Here is an 11,140-nt window from a genome sequence, read left to right on the forward strand (position 1 = left end):
CTGTCGCTCCAAAAGGAAAAACATCAGAGTTATCGCGGCGAAAACCAAACTCCGGAATCCCCGGATTCCTGCAGGCCTTGTGTTCTGGCACTGATGAGAAAGAACGTACAAAAAATCATATATAAAAGTCGATGTTGCGACTGTATATTTGAGTTGTTGTTGTTGCTTTTCGGGAAAACTTCCGTTATCAGCAAAGCCACATGATATACAATTGCATGACTTTGGCGCGGGTCACGCATCTCACCAAACCTTGTTCCCTTTTGGACTCATATCCAGTACGTGCTATAAAAAGATATTCGAGGGACGAAAATGTCATAAATTTGATTTCAAGAGTCATGCATGAACTCCAAAATTGCCACATTAAGACTTTCACAGTAATCATGATAAGCTTGTCTTGAAAAACAAATGTAACCTAAGTGTAACCTTATGTAGATCCTGGATCAGGTAAGAATACTTTATTTTGTCAAACCTTCAGTCACATCACATGCAGGGACAATCTTCCAACATAATACGACACACATGCACGCATTAATCACAAGCACGGACGCATCTTCGCTGCATGGGCCAGCGGAGAATGTATTGTTAATAACTGGGATACCTTCGATTATTTTCTGTAGTGTATATTAGCTGAAAGCATGTTGTAAATAATATAAATTAGGTGTTTTAACATTTAGGGTAGTGAATCTGATATCTAGCTTTCTAGCTGATCTTCACATACCTGAACATTTGACGGTGCACTCATCGCAAGCGTCTACCGATGAACACCCATGGATCCGATTACCTGCAGATATACGAAACATAACAAACGATGATGATGAATTATGTTCGCTGAACAACATGAAACAAACATAGACGTAGATCTGGGGGATGGGGGATAAATTCCAATATTTTTGCTAGGGGGTGGTCAATACAATCATCCCCAATGTTGACGCCTGTATGTGAGTTTCTGACCAAAACAGCCGCACATTTGGCCATTTAGCCCCCAAAGTGTCAATTTTTTTCACGCTTCGCGCGAATTTATTACACTTTTGCACCATATTTCATCATTTTAACTCCAATATGGCAAATATTTTCGCTCGCTTCGCGCGCATTTTGAAAGATAAACTTATACTGTCGCCAAAAGGTGCTGGACTGGATTCACTATACTTCAAGACTTTTTACCAACCACATCCCCCCATGTCAAAAAGAAATCTACGCCACTGAAAACAAACCTTTCCACGTAAATAAATTCAATAACAATATTAACGATAAATATCTGGGGGTTGTTGTACTTTTGGTGAAGAGTATTGTATCTTCAACGAAAAAAAAACATATATTATGGAGGGTTCGACGCAACACTGCCTTTTGGCAAAAATGAGATTGTGGTACAAAGATTGGCAGGAACAATGTGCTATATCCAGTGAAAACAAAGACTTGTCCATTTCTAACCTGAATAAAGCCACAGACCAGTGACATTGAGTGCAACATAACCTTTAGTTGCTAGTGCAACACTCAAGCGAGATAGGACGCCTGAATGCAACATGACTTTTGTAAATTGCTAGTGCAACACAGGCTCATGTGAGACACGAGGCCTGAGTGCAACATAACCTTTACAGACTCATATCACGCGAGACACGAAGCCTGAGTGCAACAAAACCTTTGTATGTTGCTAGTGCAACACAGGCTCAAGTAAGACACGAGGCCTGAGTGCAACATAACCCCGACATAACCTTTACAGACTTAAGTGAGACACGAGGCCTGAGTGCAACATAACCTTTGTATGTTGCTAGTACAACACAGACTCGTGCGAGACACGAGACCTGAGCAGGGCTGTCAACTCTCACGCATTGGCCGTGAGTCTCACGCATTGGGTCACTTTCTCACGGTCTCACGACAAGGAAGTATAATCTCACGCCAAGATAGTAAAGCTCACGCAAAGAGCTGGAAAATGAGTAAAATCTCAAGCATCGTCATGAATAATTTGTTGCTCCTACCCCCCCCCCCCGCTTTTCACAGTCTCGAGCGCCGTGGCTCAAATAATCATAGTACAAAATGAACATTGGAGTCGGCAAATCCCGGTACGTCTCTGTCTCACGCCAAGCAATTCCAAAAAGTTGACAGCCCTGGGCCTGAGTGCAGCATAACCTTAATAAGTTGCTAGTGTAACACAGACTCAAGGGGAGACACGAAGCCTGATGAGTGAAACATAACCTTTGTAAGTTGCTAGTGCAACACAGACTCAAGGAGACACGAGGCCTGATGAGTGAAACATAACCTTTGTAAGTAACTATTGCAATACAGACTCAAGCGAGACACGAGGCCTGAGTGCAACATAACCTTTGTAAGTTGCTAGTGCAACACAGATTCAAGTGATACACGAAGCCTGAGTACAACATAACCTTAATAAGTTGCTAGTTCAACACAGACTTAAGCGAGACACGAAGCCTGAGTGCAACATAACCTTTGTAAGTTGCTAGTGTAGCACAGATTCAAGTGATACACGAGGCCAAAATGGGGATGTGGCAGTGTTGCTCTGAGCCCTTGATTATACCTTATAATACCTGTTAGTTAATAATACCTGTTAGATTGGTGTGACAATTTTCTGCGATTGGCTGTGCTTCCAAACCAAAAGTGCGACAAAGTGATGTGCTATTTTGGTTCTTTATATCAGCCCGACAAACTTGGACCCATTCATCACTAGAGTGAACCTCTAGATAGGACACCGGTATTGATGAATTACACGTTGCTCGTCTAGCTCTGCTGGAATCTAGTTTTAAAAAAACATTTCGCATAAATATAATGCAATAAGTATGTCGCAGATAGCATAAGATATTAGAGTATACTGTTTGATAATAAACACCTCAAATAAAGAAAGTCCGCAGTTATGTAGCCCGTCCTACACCAAAACCTTATATCGTTATGACAATTTGATTGATACGGTCGTGTGCAAAATCTTGTTATCTCCAATTTGCTACCAAACACTCTAAATTGACAAAGACTGATACAAGTATATGAAAGTTGTGCATTTTCAAAAGTTGCAAATCAAAACGATGCACGTGGTCGAAACTGCTAAGCGTGGTCAAGCTTGCTTGCCCGCGACGGGTCCCTGCCAACTATCCCAAATTGCCAGTACAATGCGCGGTTTATTTAGTTGTTAGGACCCAAGCTTGTTCCCGCCAGGACCGACTGGTTAAACAAGCAAGCAAACAAACGTTTTGTTATGAATATCACCAATTAGATACAGTGCTAAGAGAGAACCTTTTATGTTTACCTTTGCCGAGGAAATGTACCTGCATGCATCTTGCAGTGTCATTACACTTGCGCAAAGACTCATGAACATCAAACACGCATAAAAGCGGCACTGTAACAAGTGCGCCACGTGCGACAAATAAGCATTATATTTATAGTTCACGTCACTGCCTCAGAAAGCAAGCAGGTCATGAGAACTGTGGTTATGACGTCTCTCTATCAAATTTCTGTGTCACAAGTGTGTTACTTACTAAAACATAGGACTCCTCCTATGTACTCGACGATACACTTAGGATCAACACCGACGCAATTCGATTTCTCTGAGTCGTCACCTTATAACAAAGAGGATAGTAAATTTCATTGTCTATTGAGCTGCTTATATAGGCTATACATCGTCATTCTTTCTTTATCATGGCCAGACTTAGTTTCCCAAGATATTGAATTATTTCCTCAATAAGCCCAATCGGCATTAGAAGTTTGCAATGCATTGTGTGACATTTTGAGACACTTTGAGAGTCCAGAAAGGGGTATTGGATAGTGAATCTTCAGACCAATTACCTGTGTCATCGGGATTGCCCCAAGGAACAGTTCTGGGCCCTATTCTATTCTTGGTGTATATATATCAACGACCTCCCAGACTGTATCTCTGTTGACTCCCATGTGAGACTGTTTGCTGATGACAGCGTTATCTACCGTGTAATCAACAACACCGATGACGCAACCCAGCTCCAAACCGATATTAACGCCTTACAAGAATGGGAAAGGAAATGGCTTATGGCGTTCCATCCGGAGAAATGTTTACTTCTTCGCATTACCAAACGCCGTAAGCCAGTGCATGCCTCATATTCTATCCATGACCAACCTCTGGAGGCAGTACCTTCCGCCAAATACCTGGGTGTTGAATTCACTGACAATTTATCCTGGAACATACAAGCAGACTGCACCAGCAAGAAAGGCATGAAATCCCTTGGTTTCCTACGGCGCAACTTGAGCTGCTGTCCCCGTTGACCCGTTGCTACAACACATTTGTCAGACCAGTTGTCATGTTGAGTATGCCAGCTGCGTTTGGAATCCTGCACCAAGAGAAACATCACCAAGGTTGAGTCCATGCTGAATAACCTCGGATGGGAATCTCTACAACAACAAAGAACAATCTCCAAAACCACCATGATGTATCGAATTGTCAACCGTCTCATTGATATTCCTGACAGCCAGCTGATCACCTCAAACACCACCACCAGGAGCAACTCTCGGAGGTTCCATGTTCCATTCTCCCGCACAGCTTTACTGCAAGGCTCTTTCGTCCCAGACACTATCCGTCTGTGGAACTTATTGCCCCAGGAAGTTGTTGAGTCACCAACCCTAGACGTCTTCACGTCCAGAGTGTGTGGCGTATTCTTCACTTAACCAGTCCACTTTCCAGTCATCTTTTAAGCTGCACATTCACCTTGTATAGTTTTGGATCAGCACCAGTCCTTGTCTGTACAACTAATGTGCGAGTATACTCCAGTGGAGGTTTCTGCACAGTATTGGAAGTAGCTCTTGATCAGAGCCCTCGCAGTACCTTAGAAGATCCAGAGATCCCCAAGTAAAATAAACCCAAGCAAGTGACTAGTATTAGTAAAAGAACATGTATATAGGCCAATCCATTCTGTAAAAAATTAATACCACTCCCATGCATCACCCAGCAGTACATGTATTTGTACAGAGCTTGCCGAAGGCAAGCTTCACTAGTATAGGCAAGTCACCAACCCGGGTCACCAACAAGTAAAGTAGGACCACTTATAGATCACTGTCTACCTGAGATATTGGTCTACTCCACACACCAACCGCGAAAGTCCAGTGACCGACGCGCGACCTACAGCCGGTCTTTACTATAGTGTCAGAGGGCATATGGCATGGTTTTTTCATTTTTTCTTTCAATTAGATGGAAAATAGGTTGGCTTTGGAGCAAAGCTATATTGGAAGATGATGATGATGATGAATTTCCCCGATATGTCAGAGGTCAAAGTGTCCCAAAATAACCTGAAGTTACAATGGCGATTGGGCTTACTACGGATGTAAGAAACTGAGTCTCTACCACAGTCAGTCTGTCATGAACAAAACGCTTGTGTATATTTGATGATGGCAGCCATTGATCTGGATTTTATTTAATATCTATGATTTACTTATTGCAAAAGAAAAGAGTGTTTATTACCTACCTATGTCGCAATTTACCCGTGTTGTTATATTAATATGGTAAATATCGTCCAGATCCGTCACAGCAATAATTTCTTCCCACCCACCAAGGTAGCCATGTTCTTTGCATGCCTTCATGGCGTACAGTGTGCTAGGTTTCTCCGCATTGTCGAGGCATCTGCCCAATATAGGAGTCCATGTCTTGTCATCATCTCGTAACCAGAAGGCGACCCGTGTGCCACCTGTGTTTGAAACTGATGAACTTAGTTGAAAGCGTTGCTGCAAATTACCTTGATGATATATAAATGAGAAAATACGTTACATGAAATGGATTGCATGCAACGAGTGTGTATATAATATGACCGAAACATTACCATGATTACCCAACATCGACGTCAACCCAATTAGTACCGCCGTAAAGGTTTGAGATGGGCAGGGGGAGGAATTTGATACACCTTTGGCGGAGTTTTCCAAATGAACACCCATAGCATATATATGCAGAAGTTCGAGAATTCGCCTCTTTTGGTACCACACAGTCACCCCCCACCCCACCCCCCACCCCCCCACACACACACACACACTCTATTTGGTTTTGCTACTGCATGTGATCTTGTCACTGCGAATAAAAGAGTTTCAAAAGCGTTTTTCACAATTGTCCTTTCAGGAGAACTCTTAATTGATGATTCTGAAATAAACCATGAAAGGATTGTAGGGCATTCTAATGAGAAATACTTATTTGACATTCTCTAAAAAGCTTGTCATGGTTCTCTACCGGGTTCTTGAACCTTTTGTGGGTTCAAGAGCGACACATTCACCCTGGAGGATACTTTAAGGGACCGTTTGGATCAGTTTTCTTAAAGTGTAATTGTAATGGTACTTCCCTTCCATTCCCGTTTGGACTTTTTAGTTACACTATATATTACTTTATAAGCTGGAACATTATGGCTTCAGAGGAATTGTACTTGATTGGTTTAGAAGCTATTTGTCAAATAGGAAACAATTTGTTAATTACAACGCTCATAGCTCCGAACTCAAAGAAATAAGGTGTGGTGTTCCTCAAGGGTCAATATTGGGGCCGTTGTTATTTATCTTGTACATCAATGATATTATTTATACTTTATCAATTTTGGATTTCGTACTTTTTGCGGACGACACTACTATCCTTTTTTCACATAAAAATATAAACTCCAAAGTAAATCTGATCAATTCTGAATTAAGGGAAGTTACAAATTGATTTCGAGCTAATAAGCTCTCGCTGAATGCGAGCAAAACAAACTATATGGTACTTGGAACTCAACACCAAACAAATAGACAATTTGAAGCACTAAATATTGAACTGGATGGAACAAGCTTAACAAGAGTAAATAAAACCAAATTTCTTGGAGTTCAAATTGATGAAAACTTAACATGGAAGGACCAAATAGGGGGAGTTTCAATGACAATATCCAGAAATATTGGAATTATTAATAAACTGAAACATTTTGTACCAAGACATGTATTGTATACCCTTTATTGTACACTTGTTCTACCATATGTAAACTATGGCATTATAGCGTGGGGAAACGCATGTAAAACATATTTGGATCGAATTTTTAAACTTCAAAAACGTGCTGTTAGGAATATTATGTAAAACTAGTTTTAGGCACCATAGCAGACCATTATTCATTGATCTAAATATATTGAATGTATATGAATCCTATAAATTGGAACTTGGTGTACTTATGTACAAACATATTAATGATGACTTGCCAAACATATTTAAGGAATACTTTTGTAAAAGACATAAAATTCATAGCCACAAAACTAGGAAAAACGATGATTATGATATTCAGAAAAGAAAAACAAACTTTGCGAGTAAAGGTGTTAGGACATCAGGGCCTTCCCTTTGGAATGACCTTCCTCTCGAATTAAAAAATGCTATGAATGTTAAAACTTTCAGAAGTCAATTTAAGAAATATTTGTTGAATCAAACTTGGTTGTAATTTCATGTACATGCTTCTTTAGAGCGATTAATGTCTTTTATCTACAAACTTTGTATGCTAATTCTATATTTATACATTAATGCTTATGTCATTTCAATGATGTTATATTCATTGTGGTGACATAAAGATTATTTAAATCATGTTTGTTTATATTATGTCTTAGGGAATGATCACTTCTGGCCTTCATGGCCTTTTGATCATCTCCTCCATGTCATTTTACTCGTCTTTTTTTTTGTCTATTCGTGTTTTTTATATATTCTTACTTGTTGTTTAATGTTGTTGTTAATGTAGATGATGTGGAAAATAAAGACGTATTATTATTATTATAATCTATTTCCTCTCCTTCCTATATAAGCTCCTTGGGCAACATCCTGTAGAGCTACAGTTATAATATTTTGATACTGAAATTGACATTCCTTTAAAATATAATACATACCCGCTTCCGCGGTTCGCAATACTGTTAAGACCATAGAGCCGACTAAAACGTGTAAAACTTCCATGGTTGCGGGTACAAACCAAGATACATTCCTATTTCTGATGATGTGTAATGGTTGTTTAAAAAATCTAGGAACACTCTAATAGTAGGCCTAATCATTGCTAATTGTCGCGACAATAATTTTTGTATCTATGTTATTGTATTCTGTATTGTATCTTCTTCCCAGAACAGTTCTTTTGAAATTGGTGCTGCATAAATGTTTTGATTAAAATGTTTCACTTTCCCTTCCCTTGCCTTTTGATTATGTTATAGAAAGTTGCTTTGTTTTGATAATTTAATTTGCCTTTTTGGTCTTCCAACCTTTCCTCCATCGTGTTTGTATTTTTTCTTGTTGATGTCTTTTGTTGTAATGTAATGATTGTTTATGGGGAAATAAAATATGAATGAATGAACGAACGAATGAATGAATGAATGAATGAATGAATGAATGAATAAAATAAAAATGAATGAATTGGTGAATATATGAACGAATGAATGAATGAATGAATGAATAATTACTTGCTAAAAAAACCTTCATATTAACATTGAACAGTAAAGCAATACATACACCCTTTTTTACACAGACCATTGTCACCACGGTTTTACATTTTACATTTTCATTATTGTCATAAGAGCAAGCTTCCTGTATAATAAGGAAATTGGTGTCAATCCCAACTTTGGTATACTAGTACATAATGGGCAAAATGAAAAATGAAACAAAATTGAAACAAAAATCACATGATTTTACAAGTTTCCTTCTCTGATCTCTAATCATGCTGATCATCTCTCTTCCTTCTTGTAAATATCAAAAATTTCGGAAAATCATTATTTGGATATGAAGTTTTATGGGTAATAAGCAGGTACCAAATACTAAAGCCTAATATTGTTGGTTTTGCCAACAATATGCTTTGTTAGCAGCTGATCTTACTTTAATGATATATCGAGGGCTTAAAACCAGAACTACCTATGTCCACAATTATATTACGGTTGATTCTGCCCTTTATGTAAGTGACTTCATGGGGTATAATGCATGATCACTCAAACTAACCGTTTAAGTGATTATGCATTTTCCCAAAGTCACTTGCATTTATTTATTACTAGCGGGATACCCGCGCTTCGCGCGGGTCCCCGCTAGATGAGTAAATGGGAGCGATCACTAAAACAGGAGGAATTACTGAAAAGGTAGACTCATTGAAAGGTAAATTTTATTTTTCTAAACCTGTCCCTTCTTGTATTTCCATTTTCTTTTCAGTTTATTCTGCACGGGCCTAGTTTGTTTCCATTAAAACAAAATGCTATTTAGCTTGTGATTTTCCGTTTCCATGTTATTAATCTATCTAGGCCTAACTCCATTCCCATTATTTTCTAAATCTATCCTTTCTTATACGTTTCTCTTTATAGCTTCATTTTTATCAGCTGCTTAGCTTGTGATTTCCCGTTTCCTTCAGTTGTTATTTATTTTTCTTATTTTTCGTGATTAGTTTCTAATTTTAACTTCTTTTTTCCCTTAATTTTCCTGATTAGTTTTTTTCTTTCCCTCTTTAGTTTGCTCCCGTTTCATTTAGTTACTGTAATCATAACCTGTATAATAGGCCTACCCGTAGGCCTACCTTTTTTGTCTTCTTTTTTTTTTCTATTCATTTAGCTCCTTTCTTTCTCTTCAGTTTCTTTTGCATAGGTCTATTTTGTTCCCATGCTGCTTAGCTCGTGATTTCCGTTTCCATGTTATTCATTTATTGAGCCCCGTTCCCATGCATTATTTTATAAATCTACCATTTCTTACATTTCTCCTTTTAGTTTTGGCTTTTTTTCTACATTTTGTTCCCATTTTTCATATTTCTTGCTTACCTTGTGATTTCCCGTTTGAATTTTATCTATTTAATTATGTTCTCATTATTTTAGTTTTTTTACGTTATTTATTTATTTATTGATTGATTGATTGATTGATTGATTGATTGATTGATTGATTTATTTATTTATTTATTTATTTATTTATTTATTTATTTATTTATTTATTTATTTATTCATTCATTCATTCATTCATTCATTCATTCATTCTTTTTCATTTTTAGCTTCCTTCTTTCCTCTCGTATCCTCACGATTTTTATCATCTTGGCGGGTAATCTCTTAACCGAATCCAGTAGGCCTACCATGCATATAATCCACAACCCGACCCATCCATAGGCCTACCTTTTCAGTTTTGTCTTCCTTTCTTTTCTTTTCTATTTCTCTGGCACGGAAAGTTGGTCTGTGCATATTATGCACCCCGTAGGCCTACGTGCGCGTCACATTGCTCAGTACGCCGGCGTACTAACGCCAACCCCCTGCTGCCAGTTAGTTACGGTACGCGCTACCACCAGATGATGGTGGATGCGATATCGCTATTTTGACGTCGCCATTGGATTAACACATAATCATGAAATCTTCACAAACAATTCTAAATTTGTTATGTGGTGTCAAAGCAAAATTATCTTACTCTAAAACCGTTGGGGTTCTGCAAAGTACCCCACTGCAAGTATGTTAATTGTCCATTTATAATCGCTAACCGTGTATTGTGAATGGGGCTGTCAGCCCTGTATCTTCGCCAGCCTCGTACGTCCGCGTTGCGTGTCCTATGCCGCCTGCGCTACCACTGAGTTTTGACAACAAAAAATCCCGGGAAAAACCCCGGTTTTAACCATATTTTCACTGATTTTGAGGCCAATTCTTGGTCTTGACCGTTTTCAACCAAATAAAGTGCAATGCGTTCCCCGTATATTCCTCAATCTCCCGTATGAATGTGGCTGTAAAACTAAACGACGATTCATTATAGGCCTAGAATAAATAATAAAATTCACGCGACGTAGCCTTAATCTCTTGGCTGCCAACTTCGGTGCAGTGGCGGAAAATGGGGTGCGTAGCTCTGCGTAGGGGCGAAAAGCTCGTAAGATCATTATTAAAGTACGCGATGTTGTGCATCTAGATAGCCTGAATCATTTCTTGGCCACCTCGCAGTTGGCAGAAAACAGGGCAATGTTGCTCTGCGTATGGTTTTTAATGGAAATATTATTACGCGGTTCACACTGTCCTTATTACCCACAATGCCACTGCATGCGATGTTGCATAGCAACACGACAGTTTTTTATGTTATTCTCTTAGTTACCATCAATTTGTGCACAAATGAACCTCAGATGGTTTAATGGCAATATGTACCCGATCAATGTACGAATAAATCAGAGCTGAAAGTGAAATCATCTCTGAGTCTATTCGCGCACAAGATTTAGCGACTTCCTTTTAT

This window comes from Amphiura filiformis, chromosome 12 (assembly GCF_039555335.1).
Source record: "Amphiura filiformis chromosome 12, Afil_fr2py, whole genome shotgun sequence".
NCBI classification, from domain to species: domain Eukaryota; kingdom Metazoa; phylum Echinodermata; class Ophiuroidea; order Amphilepidida; family Amphiuridae; genus Amphiura; species Amphiura filiformis.